We start from the raw sequence: 10,528 nt of genomic DNA, 5'->3' as shown, positions 1-10,528 counted from the left end.
ACAGTCTTCGCTATATTGTTCAGTAGAATTTAGTTTTGGTCATTCGTGGGGAAAGGATGTAGGAAAGTTGTTTTCTTTGTTTGACGACGCATCGTTAAGTTTTTCGTCCTTGTAAACTCTATATGGATCAAACCGTGCAATTGTGTTATAGTACGTCGGTGAGAGGCCCAATTTGGTCGCCGGGACATACAAATGACGACGTCACTTGAAATCGTTTGAGAGTTGTGTTGTACCAGAGAAGAATCTTTGAGGAAAGAAGAGTTTAAATGATTTTAGGGTTCGGGTAAGAGAAAATGAGGACTATATATTTAACATTTTGCGGCGTTTATACAAAAAAACGCCACTATTGATTACACTATTCTGGCGTTTGTTAAAAAACGCCACTATTGATTATCACTATTGCGGCGTTTTTCTAAAAACGCCATTATTGATTAACACTATTATGGCGTTTGTCTAAAAACACCACTATTGATTATCACTATTGCGGCGTTTGAGGAATAAACGACACTATATGTGTAATATATTACGGCGTTTGTGGTATAAACGCCACGAATTTACCACTCTATTGCGGTGTTTTGGCTCAATCGCCGCAAATTTTATACTCTATTGTGGCGTTTGTGGTATAAACGCCGCTAATTTACCACCCTATTGCGGCATTTTTTGTAAAAACGCCGCTATATGTCAACTCTATTGCAGCGTTTGTACTAAAAACGCCGCTAAAGTATCAATTTATGGCGCTACGATTGGAAACGCTGTTATATGTTTAACTTTTGTGGCATTTCTTCTCCAAACGCCGCTACATATCAGTTTTGCTGTAGTGCTAGTTACTCATTACAAAACAAGTTTCATTGAAGCTATTAGAAACCAGGTTGGCTCTAATATAAAAATTGATTTTCAGACAGACAACAGCTGCCGAGGGCGTTTTTCTCGTTTGGTTGTTAGTCTCAGTCTTCATCGGCCACTAGTTTCTAAACCTCTGATTAATGGTCATCTTCGGATTATAGCGGACAAGTCGCTCCCAATTGTTTATTTTCCTTGCGGTGTTTACGGCCACCACAAGGACATTTGTCCAAAGCTCCCTCCCTTTGAAAATGTCCAAGTGACGACCGAAAGTGTTCCGCCGCCGCCGCTAATAATTAAATCGTTGCTCTCCGATGACGATTTCGGGCCTTGGATGCTTGTTGAAAGGAAAAATCGAAATTATAGGAATCATAATCCCGCTAAACAAGCGACCCATAAAACCCACCTGATCACTACTACAATCAACCCCGTTTTTTAGACTGATAGGCATGATCATGAATGGTTCGAATCTTAAGCCTCCACGAAAACCTCTTGACTTCTACTCAGTTCACTTAGTTGAAAGCAGTCGAGAGCAATTTCTTTTTCTCAAAACTATTTTGAGAAATTTCATTTTTGAAGATTAAGCGACTTCTAGACCAACATATTCTATTTATAATGTGTTGCCCTAACCCTTAGGGTTATTTTGAATTCAATAAAAGGAATATAATTAGGATAATTATATTCTTTAATATAAATTCAACGTTTTTATGTATATTTAAAATTACACGCATATAAATCACAGACACACATACACACATATATATATATTAATATTAATTATACATTTTAATTGTATATAAATAGATCTTTTCAACCATAAGGTGTGACCTTGTAGGTTCCTATAACATTAGTAGTAATATTAGAATTATTCTAATATTACAAACAATGAGTGACATCTAACAATATATCATTGTTATCTAAGTTACATGAAATCATGATTCGACATAACATCTTCGAGACTAACTCTTTTTATGTATTTTATCCTTTTGTCCTTTATATCTAGAATAGGCACACTTGTATCGTCCATATATTATTTCTTAATATCTAGAGTAGTCTATAATGAACAAATAATTTGTGATATCTCATATCAACTTATTCGAGCATGGTCATGCATTTCTAGTCTCACTCAATCAAGTGGCCTGTGATATATTTCCTATTATGTAGGAAGGAAAAATATTATCTTGATCATTCACATCTCACTACATATATTGTAATATGTTCAATATCAGTCTTTATAGTACAACTAGTTACAGAGGATGTTTAACTGTATCAAAACATACAACAATATATGTTGAAATAGTAATGATCTCAAGTATGAGGATAATACATATAATCATCACCATGAGCAATGTTATGACAATACATAATAATACAAGAAACATGCTTATAGCGGGTCAATCAAATATATTGTTCTCTAACAACATACTCATGTATTGACTTCGACATCTTTTTGCCAATGATAACTCATTGTCATCAATCAACTCCATGTTAGTCTTAAACACATTATTATTGTCCGTGCCCATATTAATACATGACTAAGGATCTTTAATAAAAATCATATTATTATAAGGACTTTATTATCTTTCAGTTTATGTTAGACATAAAAATACAAGTAAAAAATAATAGTGAAAATACCTTTATTCAATAAAAATAATAAAGAAAAAGTATCATTACAATCATCTTATAATTGGTCTTTGGACATACTCTAATACTTATCAATGCTTATCAATGATTCTCGGGTAATCCATGAAAAAACAACTGGGCAGACTTCTTTGGCCCAACCAGCTCCCGTGATTGCTGATCCTAATTTCCCAAAGATTGATGATCCCAATCTCCCAAGGATTGCTCACTCTGATAAAGCCAAATCCAAGGAAAAGGCGTTAATGACTTCCAAGAAGGCCTCACATGCCCCCCACGTGGCGAAGAAACAACCTGGCCTAGTAGTTAAGCTTGCCAAGCCTCCCATGCAATTATTAAAAACCCCATGCAAGGTTTGCATATTTCTGCTGGTGAAGACCAACCAATTTGCATGAAGAACACCTTCAACATCATAGATTGCCAATGCTAAATCCTTTCCAACAACAGCTCCCAGATGGTGGGGATTCATTCGTATAATTTAATATACTCTTTATTTTTATTCATAATATAATTTTGTTCTCGTGTGTTTATCATTGTAAGTCGTAGGAAATTGTACATATATTCATCTTATCTAATTCCTAGTATAAACTTATCGTTTGACATCTGTCCCACTGGATGTGAGGGTTACAGTGGCAATGGTTTTGTTAGGTTAGAGCACATCAAAGGTTATTATATTATGTTCAAAGAATTATTTTGGTCATCGAACTTTCAAAAATTATAAAATTGTCATTAAAGTTATCGAATTGTCATAAATAAAACTACTATGTTATAAAAATTGTAAAAGTTTGATAAAATTTGATGACAATTTTTAACTTATTTGATAAAATTTAATAATCATTTTGTAATAGTTTTGTCATTTTAAAAGTTATGTGATCAAAGAAAAACAAACTAAAAGTTTAGCAAATATATATATATATATATCATCTCTTATTAATTCTGTGTAGAAGTAGGATGAAACCAGAACCCAAAATTTCTTCAAATCAAAGCCCAAAGCTTTTGAGCACCAAAGTAGCGAAGGGGAAACGTCGGGAGGTCAAAGCTGAAAAGGGCTAGACTTTTCAATTAGGTTCGAAATCTAATAATTTCCAAAAAAAAATTCGCCCTCTTTTCTTCACAATTCATTTGATTGGATTCTTTCTTCAATTCGTCTACTACATAATTACGTCCCCCAATCCCATTTTCCGACTCGATTCTTCTTTAGCGACGGTGTTAGGGTTTAAACATTTGTCTGATCGATTAATTTTCAATACTTCTATATCAATTTAGATTTTTTTATGTAAATCTGTTTTGCTGGATCGATTATGTGAGTATGTTTTATTTGTGGGTACCGTTTCGTTTGAGATGACATTGTGTAGAAATTCTAATTTTTTGCTCAGTTGGTAGTATTTTTCATCCATGTTTGACTTCATCTTTTGATTTTGTTATTCGGTTCATCAATCTGGAAGGCTGGATTTTATTTGCCAGTATTGATGCTAGGTTTGATTGTTGATTTTCCATGGTTTTTCGTTAATGATATGGATTTCACAGGTTTTAACTTGAAGAAGTCTTTGCTCCACTTTTTGGAAAAATGGAGCGCAAGATCATTGAATTGGATCAGGGATGGGATTATATGCATAAGGGGGTCACAAAGCTGAAGAGGATTTTGGAAGGACTGCCGGAGCCGCCATTTAGCTCGAAGAATATATGATGCTTATACGTATTGCTCATTACTTATTTTTTAAGTTTTGCTGATTTATTTATCTTTTGAGCTGATTATTATCTTTAGTTATTGGTCTATTGATTCTCATCATATTTCTATTGAAACCACTATAGGACCATCTACAACATGTGTACTCAAAAGCCACCTCATGATTATTCTCAGCACCTTTATGACAAATATCGTGAGGCATTTGAAGAATATATTACTTCAACGGTAAGGAATTTGGTGTTACTGTTGGATACTTTTCTAAATTCGTTTTTAGTAGTTTTCTCCAATAATAGAATATGAAGGCTATTTATTTACTTTTGTGTGGATTTCTCTCAAATTTCCTCCTAATCTAAAATCAGGTATTGCCATCTTTAAGAGAGAGCATGATGAGTTCATGCTGAGGAGCTTGTTAAAAGATGGAAAAACCATAAAGTAATGGTCAGGTGGCTATCACGCTTCTTCCATTACCTTGATCGCTATTTCATTGCCCGGAGATCTCTCCCTCCACTTAATGAAGTTGGGCTGACCTGCTTCCGTGATCTGGTTTGTTATTAGTTCTTCAAATGACACCTATATATACTGATTCTGCTATGATGAGTTGGATTTTGAGAGTTAGATGCCTATTATTTCCAATATACTTTTAATTAACTATATATAATATATCTCAGGTATATCAGGAAGTTCATGAAAAAGTCAGAGATGCTGTAATTGCCCTTGTAAGTTTACATCACTTTGTTCTGGTTAACTGTATTTTATTCCATTTGAATATAAGACTTAAGAGGAATGGTTACGTCTATTAGATTGATAAAGAACGTGAGGGAGAGCAGATAGACCGAGCATTACTGAAGAATGTCTTAGATATTTTTGTTGAGATTGGCATGGGACAAATGGATCGTTATGAGGATGATTTTGAAGGAGCCATGATTCAGGGTACTGGTTCTTACTATTCACGGAAAGCATCAAGCTGGATTGAGGAAGATTCTTGTCCAGATTACATGTTGAAGGCAAGTGCTAAAGTTTTCCAGCATTTTTTTTGTTTTTCATAGGTTATAAAATTTTTACCCTGATTAACACAGATGGTTCTGATAGTTTTTATTTTAACGCTAATTGCAGTCTGAAGAATGCCTGAAAAAGGAAAGGGACAGAGTGTCTCACTACCTGCATTCAAGCAGTGAAACAAAATTGTCAGAGGTCAGTAGAATGTTTGGAAATTTATAGGTTAATGGAGAGATTTTTTTGTGGGATTAAGTTGGCTTTAAGGTGTGCACTTCTCTTTTAGAGAATCTGCTTAATTGTCCTCCATAAGAGAGGACATAAATGGATATTTTTTTTGTGTGAAAGTTGTTACTAAGATTTTACAGCAGAAGTTATGTGAATTCTCTTTAGGGGCATATATATTTAATTGAGATTCCACGTATTTGACCTTTCATGACATGGAATAGTGTAATAAGAATTAACATAGAGTTCTATGAAGACAATTCTACAATTTCTAGATCATTCCATTAATAGCTATTATTATGTTTCTAGAAAGTGCAGCATGAGTTGTTGGTCGCTTATGCAAATCGGCTGCTTGAAAAGGAGCACTCGGGATGCAGGGCCTTGCTTAGAGATGACAAGGTATTGCTCAACATCGTTTCTTTGATTGCAAGGCTTAGCTTCTGGCTGTTTGATTTAACAAATATATATGTGTCAGATATTTATTTGACTTTGTTTACACTCTGTAGGTGGTGGATCTTTCTAGAATGTAGGCTTTATTGTAAAATACCCAAGGCTTGGATCCTGTTGCCAATTATTCAAGCAGGTCTGAATTTTCTTTTTATTCTATTCTGCAAGATCAATGGCCATCATTTTATGTATTCCATGATTTTACTGAACCTTTCTGAGTGCCTTTTTTGCAGCACATTACTGCTGAAGGTAACGCTTTGGTTCAACAGGTTGAAGATGCAGCAAGTAACCAGGTTGGTTAGATAATTCATGAAGATCTTTTATGGATAGAATTATCTCTCTGGTTAACTAATAGAGGATTGCATGAGCAGCATTTAAGTATGCCAGTCAGGTCTTGTGTTTTTTTTTATCTATCTGTTACTATGATTTTGAATGGTTAAGTTTTATATACCTTTTTGACCGACCAACTGCAACTTTCCCTTATCATCTCTCTCTGGTGGAAAGGGGGAAAAATCCCTGCAACTACAGACTAATTTTCCCCACCATCAAGAGTAAAAATAGATGATAATTTATGGTTTCTAATACTCACCTGTTTCTTGTTTAAGTACTAATAGTTGCTCATATCCACAGGCCTCAAGTACTTCAGGTGTACAGGAACAGGTAAATATCCCAACTTTTATTGCTATGAATTCTCTTGAAAACAGCATAGATGTTGAAAATTTGTATGCTATTATCAGGCCCTTATCAGGAAAATAATTGAGCTTCATGATAAGTATATGGCATACGTGACCGACTGTTTTCAAAACCATACTCTCTTTCACAAGGTTAGTGTTGTAAATTGTAGTCCTAACCGTCTATTATGGATCATGTCGCATCATTTCCTGACCAATGTTTTATTGAAATGTGTTCATAGGCCTTGAAAGAGGCTTTTGAGGTATTCTGCAGCAAAACTGTTACTGGCAGCTCAAGTGCAGAACTTTTGGCTACTTTCTGTGATAATCCTCAAGAAGGGTGGAAGTGAGAAATTAATGATGAAGCCGTTGAAGAGACACTTGAGAAGGTAGTTATCAATTTTGATGTTAAATTATTGTGATTGGGTGATATGAATTGATCCTGACTATCTGTTTGTTTTCTTTAGGTGGTTAAACTACTTGCCTATATTAGTGATAAAGATCTTTTTGCCGAATTCTACAGGCGAGTCTATTTATTTTTTTGTCAATTAGTTTCATATCATTTGTCAAGAATGCAAAAAAAAAAAAAAAGTAACGCTGTAACTTTTTATGTTTCATTTTGATCTTACTTTTACGATGTGCAATCATTGACAGGAAGAAGCTCGCTCGCCGATTACTTTTGATCGTAGTGCTAATGATGATCATGAAAGGAGTATTCTGACTAAGCTAAAGCAGCATGTGGTGGACAGTTCACCTCAAGATGGAGGGCATGGTGAGTTGGCCTGTGTTTCTGTATTTTAATATTTGTCTGCTTGGATTTATTTTTTACATATAAAAAATTGTGATGAAACTTGTGTTCTGCCTTTCTAAAAGGTCACGGATTACACTGGCAAGGGAAAACCAAGCCAGCTTTGAGGACTATCTTAGGAACAATGCAGCTGCACATCCTGGGATTGATTTAACAGTTACTGTTCTTACTACAGGTTTCTGGCCAAGTTATAAATCTTTTGATCTCAATCTCCCTTCTGAGATGGTAATGATTTCAAACATTGTCATTTGCATGATGACAGTATTAAAAATCTTTCTCCACAATGTGATCGGAAGTTTTATTTATATTTAGGAATTTCATTGTTTCAGGTAAAGTGTGTAGAAGTTTTCAAAGGATTTTATGAAACAAAAACAAAACACAGAAAGCTCACATGGATATACTCGCTGGGTACTTGCCACGTTAATGGAAAGTTTGAACAAAAAAACATCGAACTGATTGTCTCAACATACCAGGTAAAGAGACTCCTGAACTCGGTACACTTTAAAGTGAAAAAAAAAATTGTGATCTTGTTTGGATTCATGTCTGTCTCTTGATGATATCTGGTGTTCAACTTCGATGGTAGAATCTGATCTCCAGTTGCCTATGTAAACAGGCTGCTGTCCTTCTGCTCTTCAATGATTCTGATCGTCTGAGCTATTCAGAGATTATGGCTCAGTTGAATTTGACCCATGATGACTTGGTTAGATTGCTACATTCGCTATCGTGTGTAAGTATAAGATTCTAAGTAAAGAGCCAAACACAAAAGCCATCTTGCAGAGTGACTACTTCGAGTTCCACTCCAAGTTCACCGACAAGTTGAGGCGGATTAAGGTATGTAACAGTCTTGCAACTCCTCTCTTTACATTAATATTGCCTTTACTATCTATTTGTATGACAAGATTATAACTTTGTATTTCATCCTACGCAGATTCCTCTCCCACCAGTGGATGAAAGGAAGAGAGTGGTTGAAGATGTTGATAAAGATCGTCGTTATGCCATTGATGCTGCAATCGTGCGCATAATGAAGAGTAGAAAGGTTTTAGGCCACCAACAATTAGTGTCGGAATGTTGAGCAGTTGAGTCATGTTCAAGGTATTAAATATATGCCAACCCTTTTATCCATAGTCATTATTAATAGATTAGAAAGTTTATTCTTAGTAATAAATTAATCAAACACGCGGATGTGGTTCGGTATTCGCAGCCTGATATTAAAGCCATCAAGAAGAGGATAGAAGATCTATCACAAGAGACTATCTGGAGAGAGACAAGGAGATCCCAACACGTTTAGGTACTTGGCCTAAAATTTGGTCAGTTTTTTTGCAAATGGGGGTTTGTTTTAAATGATAAGTTGAGGATATGGTGGTGGGGTAATAATGAAATGCGGAAAGCCTTCTGTTTTCATTTGCGGGAGTAGCAGATGCATGTAAAGTTGAAGAAGTTTACACGTTTAGGTACTTGGCCTAAAATTTGGTCAGTTTTTTTGCAAATGGGGGTTTGTTTTAAATGATAAGTTGAGGATATGTGGTGGGGTAATAATGAAATGCGGAAAGCTTCTGTTTTCATTTGCGGGAGTAGCAGATGCATGTAAAGTTGAAGAAGTTTTAGTTTCAAGTATTGGAATTTGGTTAGTATTTACTCTAAATTTTCTATATTATGAGTACACCTTCGTTTTCCAAGGAACCCTAAAGTTTCAATCTCTGTGATTTTTTATCGCTACATGCGAGTGTAGATGGAAACAATGAGCCTTGGAATCCCACAATATGTCGAGAAGCTACTACTTTTGAACCAGGTGGTTTTAAAATGGAGTTCAACTGCATATTTGCCCCCAACCACCCCCCCAAAAAAAATGGAACTTCTCTCACTTAAGACATTAGGTTTTGAGTTTGTACTTTGGTCTCTAAAGTTGAAGGTTATCACTGTTCACTTTATTATGTAGAGATGATGTGGTGTGATTAGAAAGTGACATATCATGATCATGCAACATAAGTAAATAAATATATAAAAAAAGAAAAATCTCAATTTTTACATATAAAAATTTAATAATTAGAATATGTTGTAAAAAAATTTAAGTGGTTAAGGGATTATTGTTATTTAAAAATTTTAGGTGTTTGAGCATTTATTTTCAACTTGTTAAGTTTTTTAAGTATATTGTAATTTACTTTTTACAAATTAAATCATTAACTATCGTTAATTTCATCATCCTTGTAGATCAATAAAGTGTACCAATATTTTTGTTTAACAACGGAATATATTATATTCTAATAAAATCTATAAAATGTTAAGACTTACATTCTAGGGTGCGTTTTGTAATTTTAATTATGTAGTTGAAGTGTTAAAACTTTACTTATCATAGAGACAAGAAAATTTGAAAAATAAGTAAAACGAATTGGCCTTGTACATGAAATTTTTTCTATATTGTCAATATGGGATCTCCGAACATAATCTCTGGGTATTAGAGTAAAACAATTTTTATTGCCTCATGACTAAGTGCTTTAACTCCTTTAATTAACCCAAATCGATAATGTATTTTGCTTAAATTCATCGATATTTGAAGTTTTTAAATTCAATTTGAAAAGGTACTCTTTTCTTAGTTCTAATAAATAATCACGAAGTGTTTAAAGCTTTGGAATGTTCAAATTTTATGAACTTAATTTGAAAAAACTTTTGAAAGAGTCACTTTGATATTCAACATCTTCTTTGTTTTGATCATCAAATCTATTAATCAGAATCCTGTTTGTAGGAATTGGTCTTCTGAAAAAAATACTTTTTTTTTTTCAATTTATTAGAGGAAGTGAAATTCTATTGCTAATTATTCTGTTATATTACCTATAGGAACATTGTATCCTTAAATACACTAGCTTATGCTTTTCTACATTATGTATCAACGCTTCAACAAAAAAGCATTAAATCAAGAACTCATAATACAAAGCAATTCATACTCCTAAGACTTAATATTACCTTATTCCTTTAGTTCTGATGCTTGAATAGTAAGTATGAATAAAACCATAAATAGTGACTACCGAAAAACTTAAAAAATGTTTCAGCATATAAAATAGATAAATAGTCGTAGAGTAAAAAACATTCTAATGTTCAATGACCTAACAATCATTTAAACATAATTTAGTAACCTCTGGTGTATTTTACCTATTTTATTCGCAACTGAAATAATAATAACGAAAATAGCTCCAATTCATTGATCAGAGTTGAAATAAATGTCAT

At 33.9% G+C, this 10,528-nt stretch overlaps 1 pseudogene; it reads left to right on the top strand.

The window, feature by feature from the left end:
* The first annotated feature begins 4,005 nt into the window (after positions 1-4,005).
* Positions 4,006-8,734, top strand: LOC120193029 (annotated as a pseudogene).
* Positions 8,735-10,528: the final 1,794 nt, after the last annotated feature.

The sequence above is a fragment of the Hibiscus syriacus genome, unplaced genomic scaffold (genome assembly GCF_006381635.1).
Source record: "Hibiscus syriacus cultivar Baekdansim isolate YM2019G1 unplaced genomic scaffold, ASM638163v2 tig00116984_pilon, whole genome shotgun sequence".
Taxonomy (NCBI): Eukaryota; Viridiplantae; Streptophyta; class Magnoliopsida; order Malvales; family Malvaceae; genus Hibiscus; species Hibiscus syriacus.
Note: the sequence above shows the minus strand (reverse complement) of the source record. Positions and strands in the feature narration are given on the sequence as shown.